The sequence below is a fragment of the Anas acuta genome, chromosome 9 (genome assembly GCF_963932015.1).
Source record: "Anas acuta chromosome 9, bAnaAcu1.1, whole genome shotgun sequence".
Taxonomy (NCBI): Eukaryota; Metazoa; Chordata; class Aves; order Anseriformes; family Anatidae; genus Anas; species Anas acuta.
Genome location: NC_088987.1, coordinates 19331740 through 19353683, shown reverse-complemented (window position 1 = coordinate 19353683; position 21944 = coordinate 19331740). Strand labels below are relative to the sequence as shown.

General features: G+C 37.6%; 1 protein-coding gene across 3 annotated transcripts in view; it reads right to left on the bottom strand.

The window, feature by feature from the left end:
- Positions 1 to 21944, bottom strand: part of CLSTN2 (calsyntenin 2) — a 350903-nt gene that overhangs the window by 151273 nt on the left and 177686 nt on the right. Inside the window, exon 1 of one of the 3 annotated variants that reach the window (XM_068691532.1) lies at positions 17900 to 18039. The exons of the other annotated variants lie outside the window; for them this stretch is intronic. The gene's annotated coding sequence lies outside the window, so the exon portion shown is untranslated. Of the gene's footprint in view, positions 1 to 17899; positions 18040 to 21944 lie in introns of those variants that run through there. 3 annotated transcript variants of the gene reach the window in all.

Genomic DNA, 21944 nt, shown 5'->3' with positions numbered 1-21944 from the left:
TGTTTTGCACTGAAGCTTTAATCCATCAAGGATCTCTAGAGTGATATTGAAAGGAATAAATAATTAACTACCAGCCAGAAACGTTACAGAATGAGGCAAAAATTAGAAGTTCTGGGAACACATTCTCTAAATAAATAAATAAATAAATAGATCACTTCAAACAAAGAGTTTTTCCTCTGGTCTCCCATAAAATACAACTTGCCCCACTTAGAACTTGGAAGGGGGGGGGGGAAAACAGACCTCAAAGCATTAAATATTAGTGTTTTTCTTCTGTATTTTATATAACATCTTACCAATTCCACACTGATTAGACATTAAAAACACAATAATAATATAAAGTTCTCAACAGAAAGGTAGCAAAGTTAATAATTAAGAGTATGGTGACTATGAGATTTTTAGTCCCCATCAAGCTTCTCAAACACCAACACAAACAAACAAACACATAAATCACAACGTTGCGTGCATTTTTCTCCTAATTCCTTATGGGAACTAATGTTTAAGGTTATTTTATACCAGGCTGGAATCAAGTTCAACAAAACACAGAAATAAATATTAATGTTTCAAGGATGGTACTACAGCATATCAAAAACTTGCTTAGGAGAAAAAAAATGCAGAACCACTAGCAGGTTGTTGGTTTAAGCTGAAAAAACGTACAAGAACACTTGCCATGATTAGGGTAATAGATGGTTTGAAACTACTGTATACAATGTATAAGGAAATTCCTTGATTTTGACACAAGCTGTTTTGAACTCCACGGAAATAGTGGGTACATGCTCACGAGTTAATTGAATAAAAACTGTTTTACAGTAGCAGAAGAAATGGCAGATAATTATGTTCATTTAATTCACTCGGGATTCAGCTTGTTTTCTGCTTCCTTGATATTAATGAAAAGAAATCCAATTTGTTCTACATGGCAAGATATGTAATTTAGATGCTTATTAATGCACAGTTCTGGTATCAGCTCTTTGAGAAATGTATCCTTTAAAATGTTTGTTTTGAAAGTCAAGGAAGCCATAAGTGTAACAAAACAACATGTTCTGCATGGAAGTATAACCAAATTGGAATAAGCCACTCTTTCTCACTGTGAGTGGGCAAATATGTAGAGTACGGTAACTTAACAAATCTTTGGTAATGGCACAATTTTTACAATATACATGTCAATACTTTAAGATTTCTTTAAGATTTGTTGTAAATCATTCCTATGCTTAATCTATGAAACATATGACAATGAAGTCCACTTATAATCTTCACCATTACATAACACAAACTAGATACACAAACACAACCTACTTTGAAGAACTGTCACTACCTCAATTTTTTGTTCTTAATTGCTTCTAATCTGTTCTAATGAGAACACTTATGACACTACCTGCATTCTTGCCACACTAAGAATATTCCTTCTGTCACTACTAAATTTTTTTTGTCACACCTTTGACAGTAGTGCTACAAGCACCATACTTATTATGGCTGCACCACAGGTTTAAGTACAGGGAAAAAATCGCATCATCAAATAGTGCCCTGAAATTAAGCAAGTGGCTAATGACCACAACTGCAGAACTAGACTGCGGTCTAACCAGCAGAAAGACAGAGAAAACATGAGAGCTCCTAGATCATTCACAGCCTCTGGCTGAAGGTGACCAAGCCCAAGGAATGAAAAGAAATAGATTTCTTAGGCAAAGCTTAGTTCACGTGTTCATTTTTTACTTTTAACATTTAGAGGAATAGGAGGTTGCACTATGCAATAAGGCAGGAGAAAAAAACAAAGCATCCCTCTAGGTACACTCAAACACTACACTAGCTGACATCACCAAATAAACAGATGTGAGAATACCAGCATGACATGAAATAATTAGTCCTAGTTGCTACACAGAGGAAGATATGACAAGAAACTCTCTCTCACTAGTATTTGACTTGCATAATATCACTTACATCTGTACAAAGTAAACGTAAAACATGACTGCTGGGCAGTGCAGAATTCTGACTGGGAAGAGGGTTGCCCAAGTGCAAACACAAAGTGCAGGTCAGCGAGGAACTAAATCATTTCACTGCAACTTTGCAAGCCTCCATTTGAGCTCAGCCTAGCAAATTAACCTGCGTACAGTAAAAACTAAGAAAAACTTCACAATCCTTAACATTTCCACAGAGCATGGTCCACAGAACTGAAAAAGTCAGGAGACACGACAGTGCAAGTGCTTACTGATTACCACTGACTTTATTAATCCACACAAAAAAATAAAAGGTCCACTGACTTTATGGCACAAGGCCCTCTTGATAATCACTGGTAAACCCTGCCACTCCTCACAAAAGAGAAGTGAAAAAGACAAACGATCACAGATCATATCCTGTGTGAGTACACACTTAAAAAAAAATCCTCCAATTCTTCCCAACAATTAACATTTTCTCACTTAAAGTCTCTCTTTAAACATATACACATTACTCATGCTTCTATATCCATAAATGAAAAATAATAAGACTAAACGCATAGAACACCCCCATAAGGCTGACAAGCTGATATAGTTCTATAAATAGTTTGTGAAATACAGCATACTTGTTTTTAAATGAGCTACAAATGTCACTTAAATTTTGTTACTGAAATTCTGTTCCTAAACTATTTGGCTGGTCTGCTAGCTGCCAATTAGCTGCAGGTTAATCTTGTTTTTATCCAACAGTATTTGGATTTCAGCTATAAAGCAATGACAATTCTTTTCCACTAGCGCACCTTACAAATTCTTTCAATTAACTGCCTTTTATCCTTATTTATGCCTGTGGGGTGGATACTTAAAATCCTCAACTTTATTTTTTTGCTGTGTGTATATATCCAGCGTTATTTTCCAAAAGCCTATTTATGTTTTCCTTTATAAATTGCATCTAATCAGTTTCCACTAGGTTGGTTGCCCTTATAATGCTAAGTGATTACTATCTTGAAGACTGTTTTATATTATAATTTAATTTGCAATAATTAGAAGGTTAAAAAAAATAAATTGCTAAATTGCTGTAGTCATATATTTAAAGGCATTATGCCTGGATAACAAAATAATAAAGCTGTCTATAAATGTCTTTCCCTTAAAAGTAAAGAACTAACATGTAACCTCTTCAAAAATAAAATACAAACACAATATATTTTAGAACTGAAATATAATTTAACTTCAATCCACACTTTAAAACAGTGCAAACAGAAATGAAAGCAGTTTCACTTCTCTTTAATGCTTTCTTTTTTTTAATTTATTTTTTTTTTTTAAAAGAGTCTTGGTAGGACAAAATGATGCTAAGAATTCACAGAACCACAGAATTGTAGGGGTTGGAAGGGACCTCCAGAGATCATCAAGTCCAACCCCCCTGCCAAAGCAGGTTCCCTACAGCAGGTTGCCTAGGTAGGCATCCAGACAGGCCTTGAATATCTCCAGAGAAGGAGACTCCACAACCTCCCTGGGCAGCCTGTCCCAGTGCTCCGTCACCCTCACCGTGAAGTTCTTTTGCATGTTGGTGCAAAACTTCCTATGCTCCATTTTGTGGCCCTTGCCACTTGTCCTGTCCCCACAAACCACTGAAAAGAGGTTGGCCAAATCCCTCTGTCTCACAAAAATTCTCAAACATCTGGAATACTGAAGTTAAACATAAGTTGGTAACAGAAAAAAAAAAAAAAAAAAAAAACAAAAAAAAACACTTGCTTTTTAGATTTCTTGCATCGTTTTTCCACCCAAAGATTTTGCAAAAAACACCAGAAAAATACACTTGAAATATTTTTATAAGTATGAACACACTGGACATTTATTTTTAGTACTTTTTATCTTTATGCATCTAGCTAACATTTGAGAGCCATTTGCTATTGGTTCTTCTGAGGAGAGTTTTTAATGGGATAATATTTTATATATTCTGACTAACCTAGTTGTTGTGCCCTCTTAGAAAATGAAGTACAAAAAAATATCGTTATCGTTTCTTAGCATGTCTCACCCTAGGGTATCTGTAAGCTTTGCTGAAACAAAATACTTGTGTTTCACAACGTGCATGCACAGCGGGGAAAAACAGGCTGCATTTCACCTGCAGCTCTGGAGTGCTTCAAATTGCTATAGAAACTAAGGACTGAAAGGGAGCAAGGTATGATTTCTCCAGCTGAAATGCAGACCAAACTGAAGCAGTGGACCAGTAAGCTATGCCTTGTGGAAAATGCACTCTAGCAACCAAAAACACTTAGGATTTATGCTTTATCCAGCAGATATCTCTCTGTCTTCAGCACACTTCCTAATACCATTATAGATTACTGAACCAGAACCATTTGACTTTTGGAGACATTTACTCTTTCCTTTGAGATTTTTCTGGCCCAAAAAATAGAACTGCACAAAGTAGAAACTGATGATTAAGAAACTGAAAGGAGAAAACAAGCTTCTGATTTTTCCCAGGCAATGTTTCCCTTATCTCCTGGGTTTCGACCAAAGCTTAGGAAAATGTATGCAGGACTGAGCAGTGTGACAGGTCAGGGTGAAGGGAAGGCAGGCAAAGGTATAGTTGTGTTATTGGAGGTATTAACTCTCTATGCCTGGTAATATTCAAAAACTCCCAAACATTAACACAGACTAAGAAAATCAGTTTTCCCTCAATGGTTTTGTCACTGAACTCCTCCTTTTCATGAATTACAGCAGCAGTCTACTTCCATCAATATCTTACAAACTTCCTCAAGTCTGTTTCACTCCTTTTAGAAACAAAAATATTTAGGTAGCTGTGCTCCCGTTCCAGTCTTGTCAATGAGCCTCATAAAATGGTGCTCATTCACTCCGAGCAGCAGCTAGTCTGGGTCACAGACTGCAGCTACGCTGAGCTGCTTCCTGAAATGTCGGTCTTTCATGTTTTACAACCCCATTGGAAATGGAGCATTCTGAAGGCTGCATTTTGCATCCATTCAGGACAGACACTTTTCCCTGAGATCAGCTGCCACCCCAACAGAAGTAAACTTTCCCATGTTTCTTAAGCTACAGAAAAGTGAGATGTGGAGAAGACAAAACAATTGGTTCAGGCCAACATGAAACCTTACATCTGTCTTCGTATACGCTCTGTCTTTGAGGAAACCAACATTACCTTCAGCACTTTTACACTCATTCTTCTACCACTGAGCCACAAGTTATTATAGCAAAATACTTTCCAGCTAGATCCAATAAATTCAATGGACTGTGTGTTTGAGGTGGAAGAAATAAAAGAACATTTTATTTCACTTAACTAGCTTCTGTGTTTTAATGGCTTATTTTGAGGTTCCACTCAACCTCAAAGATGCTATGCCATATTAAATACACCCCCAAACTGGAAATTTCCCTTTCAGCACCTAACTGTCCACCTTCATGCACCTTTAAAATGTAAACTGGGTTACAACCAACACTGTTTCCTCTAGGGTAAAGGTCTTCTCCCCACCCAACCCCCCTCAGATACTATCTCATATAGCTCAGCAAGGTTTAATTTATCTCAGTCATCCTCTTAAGTTAAAACACAAGTTTGTAAAACGTGCCTTCTGATCAGTGCCTTAGATTACTCTTACTATTAGAGTTAGTGGCGGAAACAAGAGTCTTGGCATTCAAGTTATGACTTGTTTAGGAAATTGATATTGGCATTTTCTGCATCATTTGCTTTTTCTCCAGTGAATTACTTTCCTGCCTTTGATTGTCCTAAAGAATTTTTAACCTTATGGGAGAATAAAACTAATTAAAAAAAACTGCCAAATTTAACTTCAGGCAGAGAGTCTGGGCTTCCTCTTGAAGTTAATGTACCTATTGATCTGTTAAAATAATAAACTGGAAGTTGCAGTCTATCACAGAAAATAGATGTTGGAGGTCAAACACTACTTTATCCTTTAAGGATGAGCATAATGGTTCTCACACCTATAGGCTAACCTGACAATTTTTTAAGACAGAATGGTGAAGAACAGAAAGGAATTAGGTCCTATAAAACACAAATGGAAATAAAAAGTAATGCAAAAACTATTTTTTTTTCTCTGCACAGAGTCCCTGTAATATTATTTTATCCATATAACAATTATATAATTAAACTATTACATCAATACATATACTTACTAGTATTTAAAAGTTTTGTCCCCAATCAGAATTAACACTATACAGTGACACTTTTTTTGGTCATTGCTTTGGACCACAGTAGTTAACAAGTTTTGTTTTAGAACAGTAAAGCAGCCTTAACTCAACTAAGATTTGTGATTTTGTCTTCTCTTCTTTAATGTTTCTTGACTGCAGATGCTAGTATTATACAAGTCAGGAAAAATTAAATTTCAGATTTTCAGTATCAAAGACAAAACAAATCAATTTTAATTTCTCAAGAGATGAAACTGCTGATGCAGAAGGTCATTAAATAGTGTTGCTGTTCAGTAGCACTGGAGTCCAGAATAAAGGGACTTACAAAATGACAATCATTGAAGTTGAGAAGATGAAGAGAAAGGAAGAGCTTCTGATTCCTAGTGTCATACTGGGGCTTTTCACAGAGGTAAGGAAGGGGGCCCCATAGATGATTAAAAAAAATCCTCCTCATTTATTGCATATTACTGGATATATCAACAGGATAGCCAGGTGCTACCTTAGAGATACCAATTCTTGCATGATATAGGCATATATGAGCAAAATTACAACATCAAAATAGAATTAATCTTTGATATTAGTTCTCCTCCATCATCATTGCTCTGTGCATTAGCCATATGTTTAAATTAAAAAAAAAATCAAGCTGGTATTCGTTTCAACCAGTTCATTCACCAGTTTCCCTCTAGTACCTTTTCCTAGCAAATCTTTAAAACAGTAATTATCACAGAAACATGTTTAAAAATATTAAAATTCACTTATAATATCAGCTGGAAGACAGGAAGGCACCATATAGAAAGAAAAAAAAAAACCAACAACACAGAAACAATGCTAAATAAGAGAAGCGTGGAATCTGAAATTAGAATCTGTGATCTAGGTCCAACGCTGAACCACAGTACACAAAGATGGTGCTGCATTTTACTGATTCCTTCTTTCTGAAATCCTTTGGAAAGTGTCATCAGCATAACCACCATGATCACAGTCTCCCTGAATCCATCACAGTATCCCACAAGAAACTTGAGCTATATTATAATATTATGATAAACCATACCAAAATATCCCCCTATAAACTTGTATTGTCCTAGTCAAAGAGCTTGTGTGAATAGCTTACACATTCATCTGAATTTGAAGCCAGAAAGACTTAAAATAGATTTTTTTCATCTATTTTTACCTTCCCTTTTTGTCCTTTTTCTTTCTCTAGCTAGCTTTCTCTAGCCTTTTATCCTTTATTTGCCTTTTGTTTAGCAAATGTCAGGTTTATCCAGGCAAAATGTCAGGTTTATCCAGGTGGCCAAGAAGGCCAACGGCATCCTGGCTTGTATCAGAAACAGTGTGACCAGCAGGGCTAGGGAGGTGATCGTCCCCCTGTACTCGGCTCTGGTGAGGCCGCACCTCGAGTACTGTGTTCAGTTTTGGGCCCCTTGCTACAAGAAGGACATAGAGGTGCTTGAGCGGGTCCAAAGAAGGGCGACAAAGCTGGTGAGGGGCCTGGAGAGCAAGTCCTATGAGGAGCGGCTGAAGGAGCTGGGCTTGTTCAGCCTGGAGAAGAGGAGGCTCAGGGGTGACCTTATTGCTCTGTATAAGTTCATTAAAGGAGGCTGTAGCGAGGTGGGGGTTGGCCTGTTCTCCCACGTGCCTGGTGACAGGACAAGGGGGAATGGGCTAAAGTTACGCCAGGGGAGTTTTAGGTTAGATGTTAGGAAGAATTTCTTTACTGAAAGGGTTGTTAGGCACTGGAACGGGCTGCCCAGGGAGGTGGTGGAGTCACCATCCCTGGAAGTCTTCAAAAGACGTTTAGATGTAGAGCTTAGGGATATGGTTTAGTGGGGACTGTTAGTGTTAGGTTAGAGGTTGGACTCGATGATCTTGAGGTCTCTTCCAACCTAGAGATTCTGTGATTCTGTGAAAACCATCTCTCACAATGTTGTTCTGAGCCTGTGACCAATGCAGCAGTCAAGAGTATTTACCTAAAGCAATTCAACATTCATTCAAGTCTGTCATGTCATGAAATGTCTGATAAGACCATGAGCTGAGCCTATGTTTCTCCATACTGTTTACTGTGTACTTCTACTACAGTAAAAGTCTGAAGGGAAAAAAAAAGTTCTTTTTTTTTTTTATTGCCTGCATTTGTCATGTTTCCTCATAAAAGGAGGACTGGTTGGCTCCAGTCCTTCTCAAAAAACTGTCTATTAAGTCTCCATCACTCAAATATCCCTAAAAGAATTGGTTGTTGCCATCTCAAAATATATCAAAAGCAGGTTGTTACTGTTACAGACCGTTATTCCTTCTTTTTGCATCTTTAGACTTAAAGTATCTTCAATCACTTATTAGCCTTGATATTAAACTGGTCAAATGTCTGTATACTTGAAACAGCAAAAAAAGTGTAGCTGGTTAGTGTCATAAACAGACTACCTTCAACTCTCTTCACCTGTTACTGTATTTGTATTCAGTATTTCCCTTTGAAACAATGCTGCTCCTGTTATGCAGCATAGCTTAAATTATTTTTAAACATCTACACATTTTAACTAGGTAACGTGGTTTATTTTCCCAAGATCTGTTGGTTCCATAGCCTTTAACTAGAAATTATTTAGCCCTTTTCTCCTAATATCTACAGTGATCTTACATAAAAAATTTATCTGGCTCATTATTCATTACACATATTCACTTCCAAACAAATGCATGGAAATTGGTGTGCAAACATGGACTGTAAATGAACTGATCTTCAAACACAGAACAAATAATGAAGGAATATTATCCACACTGCAGTTGTTAACGCGGATGTAATTAGGATTTTAACAATCACTGTTACTAAGATATCATGTCTTCTTCTTACAGTTATAAGGATAACATCACAAGGTAAGAAATACCAGAACCTTTCACTGAATTATTAGGTGTTTTGTTTTTAAGTTGTCTTTCCTTCCTGAAAGTTGAAAAGTAACCTTGCTTAAACAATTTATATATTTTCAACCTTATGTAATTTTGTAAACACAAAGAATAATTTTTACATGTCCAATATTTTACCCATGTATATTTCTGCAAAAGCATCCTATGGAGTCCTTGAATGAGTGCTATGGCAGACTTGCATATTTGGCCTTCCATCTAAGAATATATTCTTAAAAACAAACAAACAAACAAACAAAAACTAAGTGTACAAGTTCTGTAGGCCACCTTCTATTTAAAACATCCTTCTTTTGTAAAATGTAGAATTGAATGTTCCCTTTAAAAAGTTATCCAGGGTATAACAGCCTATCTAGCTCCCTCTGAATTGCAGCCCTGCCCCTGAGCTTAATGACTGGTTCCATCATTTTGGCATCTGCAATCTCTGTGCAAGTGCACACATTCACCTCCAGCAGATCACTGTAACAGGAGAGGAGTCAGGACAGACAGCAGCAGCACTTGGTGACTTATCCAGGCAGGATAGGATGAACTCCCCCCCGCACTCTGAGCTTGGCCATACCCAGCCATTTGTCCATCACCCAGGCCGCATGAGAACTTGGACACAACAGTGCTGAGCACCTTGCTACAGCAAACATAAATGACATCCACCACTCTCCTCTTAATTCACAGAGTTATTTTACCATAGAAGGTAGTCAGATTGGTGAGATGTGACTTACTCTTGATGAATCCTTCCTGACTGTTCCCAATCACCTCTTCTCCTTCAAGTACTCAGAACATGTCCTATGGTTTTCCTTGGGACAGAAGTCACGTTGAGATACCTCCTGTTACCCTCCAACATCACTGACACAAGCACACAAACTACACCTCGACTGGGATGTCACTAGTGTTATGTAGCAGAATATGGCATGTCCAGCTCTGAAGTCAGCTTCAGATCTCACACAGGCTTGTGAGGAATGTGTTAACAATTCGTGTCCATAAAGAACAATTCTGTTTGAATCCTGTCTGCCTCTGGGCCCTGCACTGGCAATTTAGTTCTTGAACCACAGATGCAGTGTGTCCCAGTCTCCCCCTCATTCTAGTCAATTTATCACGTCTTCAGAAAACACTCCCTAAATTTATGAACCTGTTTGCTTTTGTTATTCCGGACTTCTATTTCTAACAGTTACAGCCTTTTTTTTCCTGTCTTCTTTGAGATTAACTTAACACTGCTATAGATGTGTCTGTGAATGGCTGGGGAAGAATGTTTTAATTACTCGTGAAGCGTCAAATAAGAAAGCTGTTTGTGTTTGATGTCTGGGAGTTTCAGAACAACTGATAACAACTAGTGACTGTTATGGGATACTATGAGGATCCTTGGTATCTGGCCAGGGGGGCCAAGAGATTAAGAGGAAGAAAAAAGAAGCTGAAGGACGGTTGGGAGACAAGACCTGCAGAGTGTTCCATAAACTTGGAATAGGGCCGAGTGAGTACAAAGGGTGAGAGGAAGACTACGAGCCTTCAGCATGAAAGACCCCTAGAGACCCCCAGAGGAGACTGATGCGCATGCTCCAGTAGGAGGAACTGGACCCCGGAAGCTAATTATAATAATCTATTTTTTTAGAAGTAGTAATGAATATGTATTAGTCTAGGAGCATAAAAATCAGCTGCTTGATGTAACTGGGGTGCGTCCTGGTGGAGCGGAGACTCCCGGTACACCCAGCGTTTTAGAGGTAAGCGTTTGCTTACCTCTATTCCTTTATATTCTTTTAATAAATCCTATTTTTTTATTTAATCCTAATTTGAATCCTGAGCCATTTATAACAGGCTGATGTCCAACCCCAGCTTTGCTATAATTTTTCAGCTACGAGTGAGTGCTCAGGCTGTTTGCGAGCTACTGAAAACTGTTACTGCATTAACTGATTGGAAATCTCTATGACATGCTACAGTTATATTAAATATTTCTGTTAGTCATTAAATGGCAAAACTTTGATGCTTCTAAGTAAACTTCAGAGTGACAAATATATAGAATTTTAAATTTAACGTATTATGACAAATAAAGTCATTTTGAACAGCTAAAAGCAAAAGGCAAGTCTGTCATCCAAAACCATTAGGAAACAACATTTCTCTAAGTACCTATGCATATTTTGCATAAAAGTCGCATAAAGTTCAACTGTCATTCTATGAAATATCAACATCCATCAAATCATATGACAGCATCTTCCATCATGAACTGTTTGGTATAATGGAAACAGAGTCACTGGAATACAATGCTTTATCAGGATAAATCACTCCCATTTCAGAAATAAATGTCTCAGCTTCACCTCAGCGTTTATTTCCTATGAATGCCAAGAGGATGCTAAGACATTCATCTAGAAGTGGGAGGACATTATCCCATAGCAACATTCTATTCTGACATTCACTCTTAAATCATTCAAAGCCTATTATTGATGACCCTGATCTAATTTCCAGAATTCTTACACCTCTAGACTAAAGACTTGCTTCCATGGCTGTAACATTATGACTTCTAAATAGCACACAAGAAGACTCCAAGATCAGAATAGAAAGGTTACACTTTCCGCATTGCTTTAGATAAGGGGACATGCTGAAATGCAGAGCTTTATCTTTCAAGATGGGTACTGAGCATGCTGGGGTGAATCCTTTTAGAAGACATATTACCTCAAAAAGAATTGCCTTCCTATTTCAAGGCCCTCTGTCCTTATCCAGAATCAAATATGAGAGGAAAAACTAGTCACACTTTTAGTTTTTAATGTTTGTATCAAATAAGAGCCAGCATCAATTTTTGTATCTGTTTGGTAAATTTGGTTTTTGAAGGCTGATAATTGTGCCTACTTTAAATTCATGAACGTAAAACCCAAGATACTTGTTTTAGTGCTGCAGAATTATTTTAACTTAGGAAGTCATTCAGTGAACTCGTAATAGTGCTCCCATTTGCAGGGAGATGAGCAAAAGTACTTGTTTTTGTAGCAGCAAGCATATAAATGAAGGCTTTTTTCTGATATAAAATGCAATTAAGTAGCAGAATGTTGAAAGTATCCTCAGCACGTACAATGACATTACCCATTTCATCTGCAAAAAACAAAGGCCACTGCCCTTCCCTTTCATACCTGTCACTTTCAGATTCTGAGAATACAGCCAAAGCGCTCTTCTAACCCCCATCTATTCAGAGTTTCTCCGCATTCATGCTCAAAGTGATAAAACGAATGGAAACAAAAAATCTGTATTCCACTGGATATTGCAAGATACAATACATCACATTTCAGGAGGTGTGTAAATGTATAAAAATCTATAGCGAGTTGTACTGGGTCTGGCTGGGACAGTCCTACGCTTTCCCTCACCCTCCGGGGGAGAGAGGAAGGATAAGAAGGGAGGGGAATCTTCTTACAAAGAGCAAGTGTTATACAAATTGAGGCCCTGCTTCCTAGGAGGTGGAAGAATATCACTTGCTAATGAGAAGTGGAGAATATTTTTTTTCCTCCTTTTTCTTCTTGCAGCCTTTGCCTTTTCTTTCTTTAAACTGCTCCTACCTCAAACCCACAGGCTGATTTTTTTCCCTCCATCTCATTTTCTGCACAACCCCAACAACCCCTTCTGCCGAAGGAAGGGAGCAAGGGAGCATCTGTATGGTACTTAGTTGCCAAACCACAACACCTGGCAGAAATAAGAACACCCCATCTCAAGTTTTGATGTTGACAAACAGGGACAACAAATCCTAAAAAGCAATGAGATGTGCTGGATGATAACATGTCAACACCCAACTGATGTTCAAAGTGGTACATGACAAGAAAGCTGGACAGAAGGGGCCATGTCTTTTGATCCACAGACTGAAATATGCAGCACCTATGCCACTAGAAAATCGTTAAAGACTGACATTTTAAAAGTGCTCTTCTGCATAGACATCCTTTTATAAGCTTTTTACAACAGTCAAAGTATTGATTTACTTTTTTCCACCCTCAGGTTTCTATTGGGTTTTACATAAACTCAACACTTTCAGTGCTAATATTCATTTTTAACATTGTTTACCAATACTTGACACACAGGACTACTATACCGAAGAGATCTACGTGAAAAACTGTAAAGAATTGTTTTAGAACCCCCGCTGATACATTATACTTGCAGGTGTCTCTCCACCCATAAGGGCAGACAAATTTCAGTTCTCTTATCTATAGAAATCAGTTATGTCCTTAATACTGCTTGCTTATTTTACCCCATATATTAACAGCATATACTTTACTATTTTGGGCAGCAAACAGCCGCAACTACTTCATAACCATAGCATCAAATGCATGCACTAATGCTTATTTCAACGAACAGCTAACACATTTTTAATGAATATGGAAATTCAAGCTTATATACCTTTGCTTTTTAAGTTTTAATTCTAATTTGTAACAAAAATTAGACTTTAAAACTATAAAATGAAGATAAAAGTGAAAGCAATAAATGCTATTTGGGACAATAGGATAATTTAACCTTAGACATCTTCCAAATCATCTTAAGCCCGATCACACAGCAAAGAATTTGCTCGCCCTAAAACCAAGCAAAACCCTTAAAGGTGTTGTGTGTAACCATATTCTCCTCTGCAATACCAGGAAGCAGCCAGAATCTATGGAATATCTCCAAGTTACGTATTTATATAAAATCTTGTTAGTAATCTAACAAATGCAAGTTGTTTTAAAGATCTTTTGTAAATGCTTCCTCCTAATTTTAAAACACTGCATAGCAGTACAATGAATTATAATGGTAATTTTGTACTATACCTCAAGGAGAATAGACAATATGTTTGTATAATTCTGTTCAGATCAATAAGGTTTGAATAATAACTAAAACCATAAGAGACATAAAGAGCCTTCAGGGAACCTGTTTTCACCATTAAGGAAATGCTTTTGCACCTAATTTAAACATACAATAGACAAACCATCATGTTTCTGGGATTCTTGTTAAGTGCTTTGTTGCGTATTCTACATTTGTAACCAATCTCACAACTACAAACTTAAGCATCAGTTATCCATTCTTAGGAAATGACCTAAAGATATGGGACTAACGTATACAGTGTGTTCATATACATTTGTTTCCTTGTTAATTAAGTATATTCTGATGTAGAAACACCTTCATTTTCATATTCAATATTCAGTCTGAGATGAAGAATTAGGCATTAAAATCAATAAGAAAAAAAAATCTAGATAAATAATAGCTCTTACACTGTCTCCTGGTATTACCACTGTACTTTTACAGCAAAGAAGTATATTAAAAAAGGTAGATTGCAAACAAAATAATTAAAATTAATCATGTAAATCAGTCAGCTATGTATTCCATTAGGACTCTGTAAAACTCTCTTATGTACAAGAGAACTAGATCTAGCTTTCTATTCTGCGTAAGACTTCCTATTTTTCAAGGTGAAAGTTTTCTTAAAGTAGTGACAGGATTTATTTACAGAACAAACACTTGTTGCCAAATCTGTTGTGCTCAAATCCTCCACAGTTTCAGAGACTAACTATATTCATGACTGCACTTCATTATGCATAATAAAAGTAAAAATTGCCAATAAGCATTCAAAAAAAAATAATAATATACTTGGAAACTTGCTACATTTTGTTGCTTTTATTCTTACTTCTCCCTCTTTATCAAGATTCCACTTTTCCCTCTCCTCCAACTCAGATTATGTGCTTGCTTATACCAGTCTCAGTATCTGTTTTCTTTTCACTTCCAATCTCACCTCCAAGTTCACCCAGTCTTTTCTTCAATACAGTCAACCTGCTGTATGTTTGTTGTTCTTCTGAACTGTTCCTACAATTCTTCTCTCATTCAAATATTCTGTCCACACTGACACCCAGATAACTAACTACAGAAAAGCAAAGCAGTCATCTGCTACTCAAAGGAAAGCATCTGTCTTGGTTGGGCTCTTAGTCACATGACTAGTCTGATGCTGTGCTGCTTTCATATACTAAGGTTTCTTAGAGAGAGCCTGTGATCTTAGTCTTTAAGATACATCCCTCTAAGTACTGTCGAAGCTCAATAAATCTTTCTAATTGCTAACTGAGAAAGTGCAAATATTTTTATGTTTTCCTTCTTGCTGCAGCGTCTGGGGATGAAGGCAGCCAGCTTTTCATACTTGTGTTCTTCTCTGAGTCCTCCTCCAGTACATCCCACAAGCTCTAACACAGATAGGGTTTTTCCAGGTAACAACAGAATGAAGTCAAGGTGATTTCTGCCAGGTTCCCTTGCTCTGACAGATGTTTCCAAAGCCCAATTTATTTTGACCAGTGACAACTTTGCTACAGGCAAATCAAGGCATCCATTAAGGAAGCCTACTTAGCCAGTATCACATCAGGGATGTCAGGTTCCTATTTGCAAAACAAGGGATGAGTCCACATAAGGGAATGGCAAGTGTTTGGAACAGGCACCTCTTGGGAAACATAAACTATCCTTTCCTCTACAGTAGCAAAACAGCATGTCTAACTTTCCCACATTCCTGTTCCTGACATGTAGCTACCTCCATTTTTTCAGAAAAAAAAAAAAAGAACCTCACTCCTCATCAAGAAGGCTGTAAAATTCATTTTGGACAAAATTTTTGAAGAATCCTGGGCTGGCTCTGACCTTAGTCACACTATGTCTTGAACAACGAGCTACTGTGGCACTGCCCATCTGCCAACTGTAAATGGAAACACTGTACTGGGTACACTGAATTTACCATGTAAGTTTTTCTGTCCACAGACTACAAAATTAAAACAAAGCCTATAAGCATCATTAGCTTCTTCAGAAGTACATAGTGGAGAGTGTCTTTTGGAGACTTTCATGTTTAGTCTCCATAAGCCTCAAATCAAACAGGAGGCCATCAAGTTTCAGCGAAAGAGTAAAGAAAGAGTAAAGAAAGAGTAAAGAAAGAGTAAAGAAAGAGTAAAGAAAGAGTAAAGAAAGAGTAAAGAAAGAGTAAAGAAAGAGTAAAGAAAGAGTAAAGAAAGAGTAAAGAAAGAGTAAAGAAAGAGTAAAGAAAGAGTAAAGAAAGAGTAAAGAAAGAGTAAAGAAAGAGTAAAGAAAGAGTAAAGAAAGAGTAAAGAAAGAGTAAAGAAAGAGTAAAGAAAGAGTAAAGAAAGAGTAAAGAAAGAGTAAAGAAAGAGTAAAGAAGAAACAGTCAAAAGGAATGTCAAAGTGCAGAGCAGCAAAATCTTGCCCTCCCTCTATCAGTCTTCATTACTGAAGAACACTGATAAGAAGTGCATAGACAAAATGTCAGATGTAGTCATGTAAACCAAGAACAGAGAACTGCAAGTCTGCAAGCATAAGGTTGTCAAATACAGCAACAAATGCTGCAGGTTGTGATAGAGAAAATCAGACTGCAGGTTTTGATACTAAATTTCTATCTATTTCCCTCATTTTATTAGACATAAAATGCTGGTATTTACTTACACTTATCACTGCAGGTTAGAGGTATTGAGAAAAAGCATTTGAGTGTTCATATAACGAAATATCTTTGTCTGAACTTGGGTTAAATGTTGATCAAAGAATGCAAAAGCTTATTTTGTTATGCACATGCATCTGCTAGCTTTTAATTTAGTTGGTGAGAGAGGAAGTAAAACATAAACCAGGACACAGTGTTGTTGATCAAGTTTTTTTTACAAATAAATGACTGTAGCACCTCATGCAACCAACACATACATTCACTATAAGCACAAGAATTATCACTCCAGGGTACCTTCTCATTTAGTGCAAAGTAATTATTTCAACACTTGTATTGTTCTGTATTATTTGTATTACAACAGAACTAAAATTTAGGCCATGTGAAACTACAAAGAAAATTTCTCTAGGTAACCATAGAAGTCAAATACACCAGCATTCAGAACAGACTTCTTGGTCAGCATCCCAGTGTGGAAGCTTCAGTTGCTTAGCACCCCATGTAGCTGAATCTATACTTCTGTTGTTGCCTAAATCAGGGTATTAAATGGGCTGCAAATTACATTAAAATTTTTATGACCATTTTAAATGGTTCTCCCTCCTTCTCCAATTAAACATGAAAGCATTTAAAATCCACCATGCAGCTCTTCTCCTTAAAGTATGTTCATCTATAACCTAAGGCTGGCAAGACGAAGAAAAGCTTGCAGAAATTTCAGTTATAACATATTTCCCTTTGAAGCAATTCAAAGGTTCAGATATAGTACTTCATCCATTTTAATAACAGCTTTAGGAAACTGAAGTAAAAAAAAAAAAAAAATCTTTTAAAACTTTCTTATATCCCACAAAATGTTCCTGTTACACAGCTTTTTTTTCCCCCCATGGAACACCCCTTCTCACCTTGATAAACACAAGATTATGGAGAAAAAAAATACTAGGAAAAAAAAAAAAAAGACATTCACCCCTCTTTCACTATTTGACTCTCTTTGTGTGGAGCATATTACTACTCGCTAGCTTCTCATCTTCTGAGGAGAACACTATTCTCTCATTCTTATAACAAGGTAAGATCTATGTTCAAATAAAAATCCCCAAAACACAACGGCAGTTTTCCTTGCATTCTTAACACTGCAGAGACAATCTAGAAAGTGAGCACATTAAGGGACAGGCTTGGAGGAAATGCTGAGGACCAACACTCACCCCAATTTTTAACTTCACACACAGCTACCATAGTTTGTGCTTTTCAGCTCCCTGCAGAACGACATGTACAGCTCTCTCCTCTCTTCCCCCAGACCAGCCTCCCCAACATACTCACAGCCTGGCCAAACAGAAAAGCCCACAGGCATGAGCAGTAGGCACAAAGCAAGGTGTGAGGTGCCCCAGCACTCAGAGAGGACACCTCACCTCCTGCCACAAAATGGAGCTGGTGATACCCCAGGGCTCTGTGAGGCAGCCACAGCCACCCTGCACTCAGAGCCCTGCTCCTACCCACTCCCCAGCTCTCCTCCTAGCCCCCCGTCGCCAAGAAGAAAAAGTCTAAAAAACACATGAAGACTCACCTGAACTGAACGTGGTACACTAAAAGTCAGGTTCCAACAACGCTCCAGGCAGCTACGCTGCTGTGAGGGTAAGGAGATGCCCCAGCAAGCACAGCTGGCCTCAGGAGGGCCCAGGTGGCCGAGACACCACAGCTGGCTGCAGCCACCCAGCTGACACTCACCTGCAGTTGATACTACTGCACCCAAAACCCTCCCCTGAAGAATTTTTGTGGCACTTATTTATTTCCACCAGAAAATAAAAAATAAAAAAAAAATACCAGAACACTTCACAGCGGTCAGTCACAAATGACAGGTGAGATGCATATTAAGTAAGTCTTTCTTTATAGTCAACTTAATTAGCATAAATGCTCTTTTTGCTTCATTTGCTACGGCAATGCTTTACAGAAAAGCCACAAGTAATGGTTCTTCAGAGAAGAGAGCTAACACCCTGCCCACCTGGAAACGGCAGCAGGGTTTAGATTCACTTCCTCCACTCTTCTCCCTCCTCCCCCCCAAAATTAATAGGAATTAAGAACTCACTACTCACATTTTGCAATAAATATGTTGATAGCATTAAATAGAAGGCTAAACTGTCCTACAAAGGTTTTAACAGCCCCAGGTGCACAGTGTAAGCGAAGCACTATGTGCCCCAATCTCTTCAGCTCTGCCAGCAGGAAGCCAGCACTGAGGGATGATCCCCACAGCCACACATCTTTGGTTTACTCTGGTAAGAGCCAGGTATATCTAATTGCTTCCAAAAGGGATACACACTGAGTTTTATTTTATTTTCAGAACTGCTGTGTATGTACAAATATAGCGATTTTATTCAGGCTTCTCAGAAAAGACCTTTAAGCACATTTCTAACTACTCTCTAACTTACCACTCAGTGAAATATGCTGGGTGAGATGGAAAACACAGGGAGATCACAGCTGGAATGCATTTTATGTCATCACAGCAACAGTTTACTAAACTCAGCTGAAACAGGTGTGCGGTTGGGTATTTTTAGCCAAGATTGGATGGTTGGCTGACCAAAGCAGGGCTATTTCTACCTAAATGATCATAAAAATGTGTGTTTTTTCTTATATATCTATTCTTGCAGGGCACTTGCCCTCCTGCTCAGAGACTATGTGTTAGGTTGTTACTTGGTACTTTTGGCACAGGATACTTTCTGCAGTGCTTCCACAACAAATTCCTTAGAACTTGTATGTTTTAATACAGTTACAATCAACTCAAGAAAGGTGAGGGAAAGGATCCTCAACTGAGTATACAAGCTACCTGTAGCCAATACCAGTATGTTTGCAGGACAGAATCTTACTTCCTCAGAGGTTAAAGCAGTACCTAAAGGTTTGTTTCTCCTAAGCCCCCCTTAGTGTGCTAGTCTGAATGCACCAAGAGAAAATCAGGAAAGGTAATAATTCCCCCCACTCCAAATACTCAGTCACACTCTGACAATCTGTTGGTTTTATACAGATATAATGTCCACCTCTCACCACAACTCTGTATTTAATGATATTTTAAGGAAAGCTGAGTAAACTCCTACCTTTGCCTTCATTATATACATGGGTCAAATTAATTTAACTTGAGTGCAAAGTGAAGAAAAGACCTCTAAAACATATATACTGTCATTTAGAGGACAACTAAAGCAGCACAGAAAGGCAGATGATTTCAACAAACTGCCTACAGGCCAGCCAATTTTGGCATATATGAAGAAACATACCTCAGTCTCCGAAAGAGCTTAGTATACTTTTGCCTACTGCTCACCCAATTTCCCAGGAATGATTCATCCCAAACTCAGATATGACCTACTGAGGAAAAAAGAACACCTTTTGGATGTAGCCTTTCACAGTTGACAACTCTGTAAAGGTAAATACCACTTATTTAGAGATACTCCTTCTTCACAAATCCTGATGCGAAGATTAGATAGCTTTCTGCTTTCCTCCTGTGCAACTTCCATGTTTCAGAATGGAATAGCTGATAAGACAATGTTAGCAATCATTTAAAAGTATTATTTTATTACATCAGTGACCAGAGAAGTTAGGTGCTTAGAGTTCTAGGTAAAATAAAGTTTTCCTACTAAAAATGTTCAGTGACAACTTTACATATTTGGAAAACAAAAAAAAAAACAAAACACACAGAACAAACAAACATACACGAAGAGGGTTAAAGGTCAGCAAGACGGCTTCTTAAAAGCAACATAAAAAACTCTGCCGGCAGACCAGTAACTAACTCCCCAGTGCATGCTTTCAAATACAAGACCACGCGGAACCTGAATAAAACACAGTGATCTGTTGGAGTTTAGCCTTGCCATCTGACATTAAAATTATACAATTCTTTGTCAACAGTCATTATTTTCATGTTCTAGGTGATACGAGAATGCTCCAATTCTTAGTTAGAATAAATAATTGATACTACTCTGTAAATCCCTCTAATCTCTTTGCAGCATCACAATAACTATCATGAGACATCCTGCTCTCTTCCACATAGGAAGCCTAGAATGTATGTGAGCTTTGGTTCTCTAAAGCACATTTAAATTCAGAGGGGAGGGATATGCCGGAGTGTGGCTGCGTTTACGATCTGACAGGCACCTCCATCCAGGAAACTGCAGAAAAGATTTGACAGAAATTAATCAACCTTAAGCTGTTAACACAGTACTTTTGTGACTCGATTGCTCTCTTTCAGTCCAGCACTGAATCAGGTTTATGTCCCTAGCTTGGTCTAATGAATATGGGCTAACATACACTCCCAATTAAACTGGAAAAGCCAACAGGAAAGAATATTGATTTTATTTTAACCCTTGCTCTAAACCATTTACAGAGGAGTAACGCCATGCTCCACACACGCCCCAAACTTTGCCTTTTCAAATTCTACGCATCTAAATGAATGCACTGGGGACTGCGGCAGCTACACAATAGGGATCAGACCACACAAGCACATTTGACTTCTTTAGGATTTTTCACAGCCCTCTGCTTAAGGGTTTCCTCCTTTTCTACTCTATTTTGTTGAGGAAAGAAATAAGTATCATTGGGTACTATGTGAAACAGGATTCTGCAGTATCTATCTAAAGATTCCTGCCTTTCCCCACACTCACGACTCAGAATAAACATTGTCATTATTTTTTATTTGGTTTAGGCAACAAAGCTCGTATCTTTTAACTGCTAAAGAGACTGAGAAAAAACATGCTTCAAATCAGTTTCCAAAAGACAGTAGGGCTGCTATAACACCACTTCAAAAGGTCTGGCTAACCTTTTGTAGCATTAGCTAAATTTGGATTTGCTCTTATAAGAACTTTTCAGTTTGATGTCTTTTCAACACGCCGTTGGTAGAAATAAGCTGTTATAAAGACAAAGGCTGAGTTTTTCAAAACTATACAGGAATCTGGACTCCATTTTTTAAAAACTGCTCACTCTTAGGAGCAAAATTCTCCCTGAAGGCAAGGGGAGCTGTAATTCATTTAGACACCTCTGGCTATCATACAAACTCATTCAAATTAAAACGAGTGAAATTTCATTTAAATCCACAAGGCTTTGTAATTTTCATACTAAAATATGACAAAGATTACTTATTTTCTCTGACATGAAGCTTCTTGGTTGTGCTATGGTCAGTTTACAAATTGTGCCAAGAAACATAACCTAAGATGGCACAAATACTTAAAACTTCCAGTTTTTAAGTATTCAAACTGCTATTTATTTTGAGTAGGTTACTTGATGTTTTCATTATTTAGGAAGTGCAATACATATTTTATAATATTATTTCCATTAAAAAGTTTTAGGAAATTAAAGCATAAATTATGCCTGGTTTTGAAAAAGCTGTGTTTTTTTTTTTAAGGGAATTTGTCTGTTGGTCATAGGCTCCAAGGAGACCTTCATGACCAATGTTGCTGGGATTTCCTGTGCTGTTACCTAATGAACAGTGTTGCAGCCTAGAAACTACGACTTGTTCTTGTGGTTGTTTTTCAGAAAAAATATAGTATCACCACAACTGGGGAAAAAAATACCTTTTTTTTTTTTTTTTTTTTAATATTTTTAAGTCTTGTAAATCCACTGTACAGGGGGAGAGTTGGCCAGGG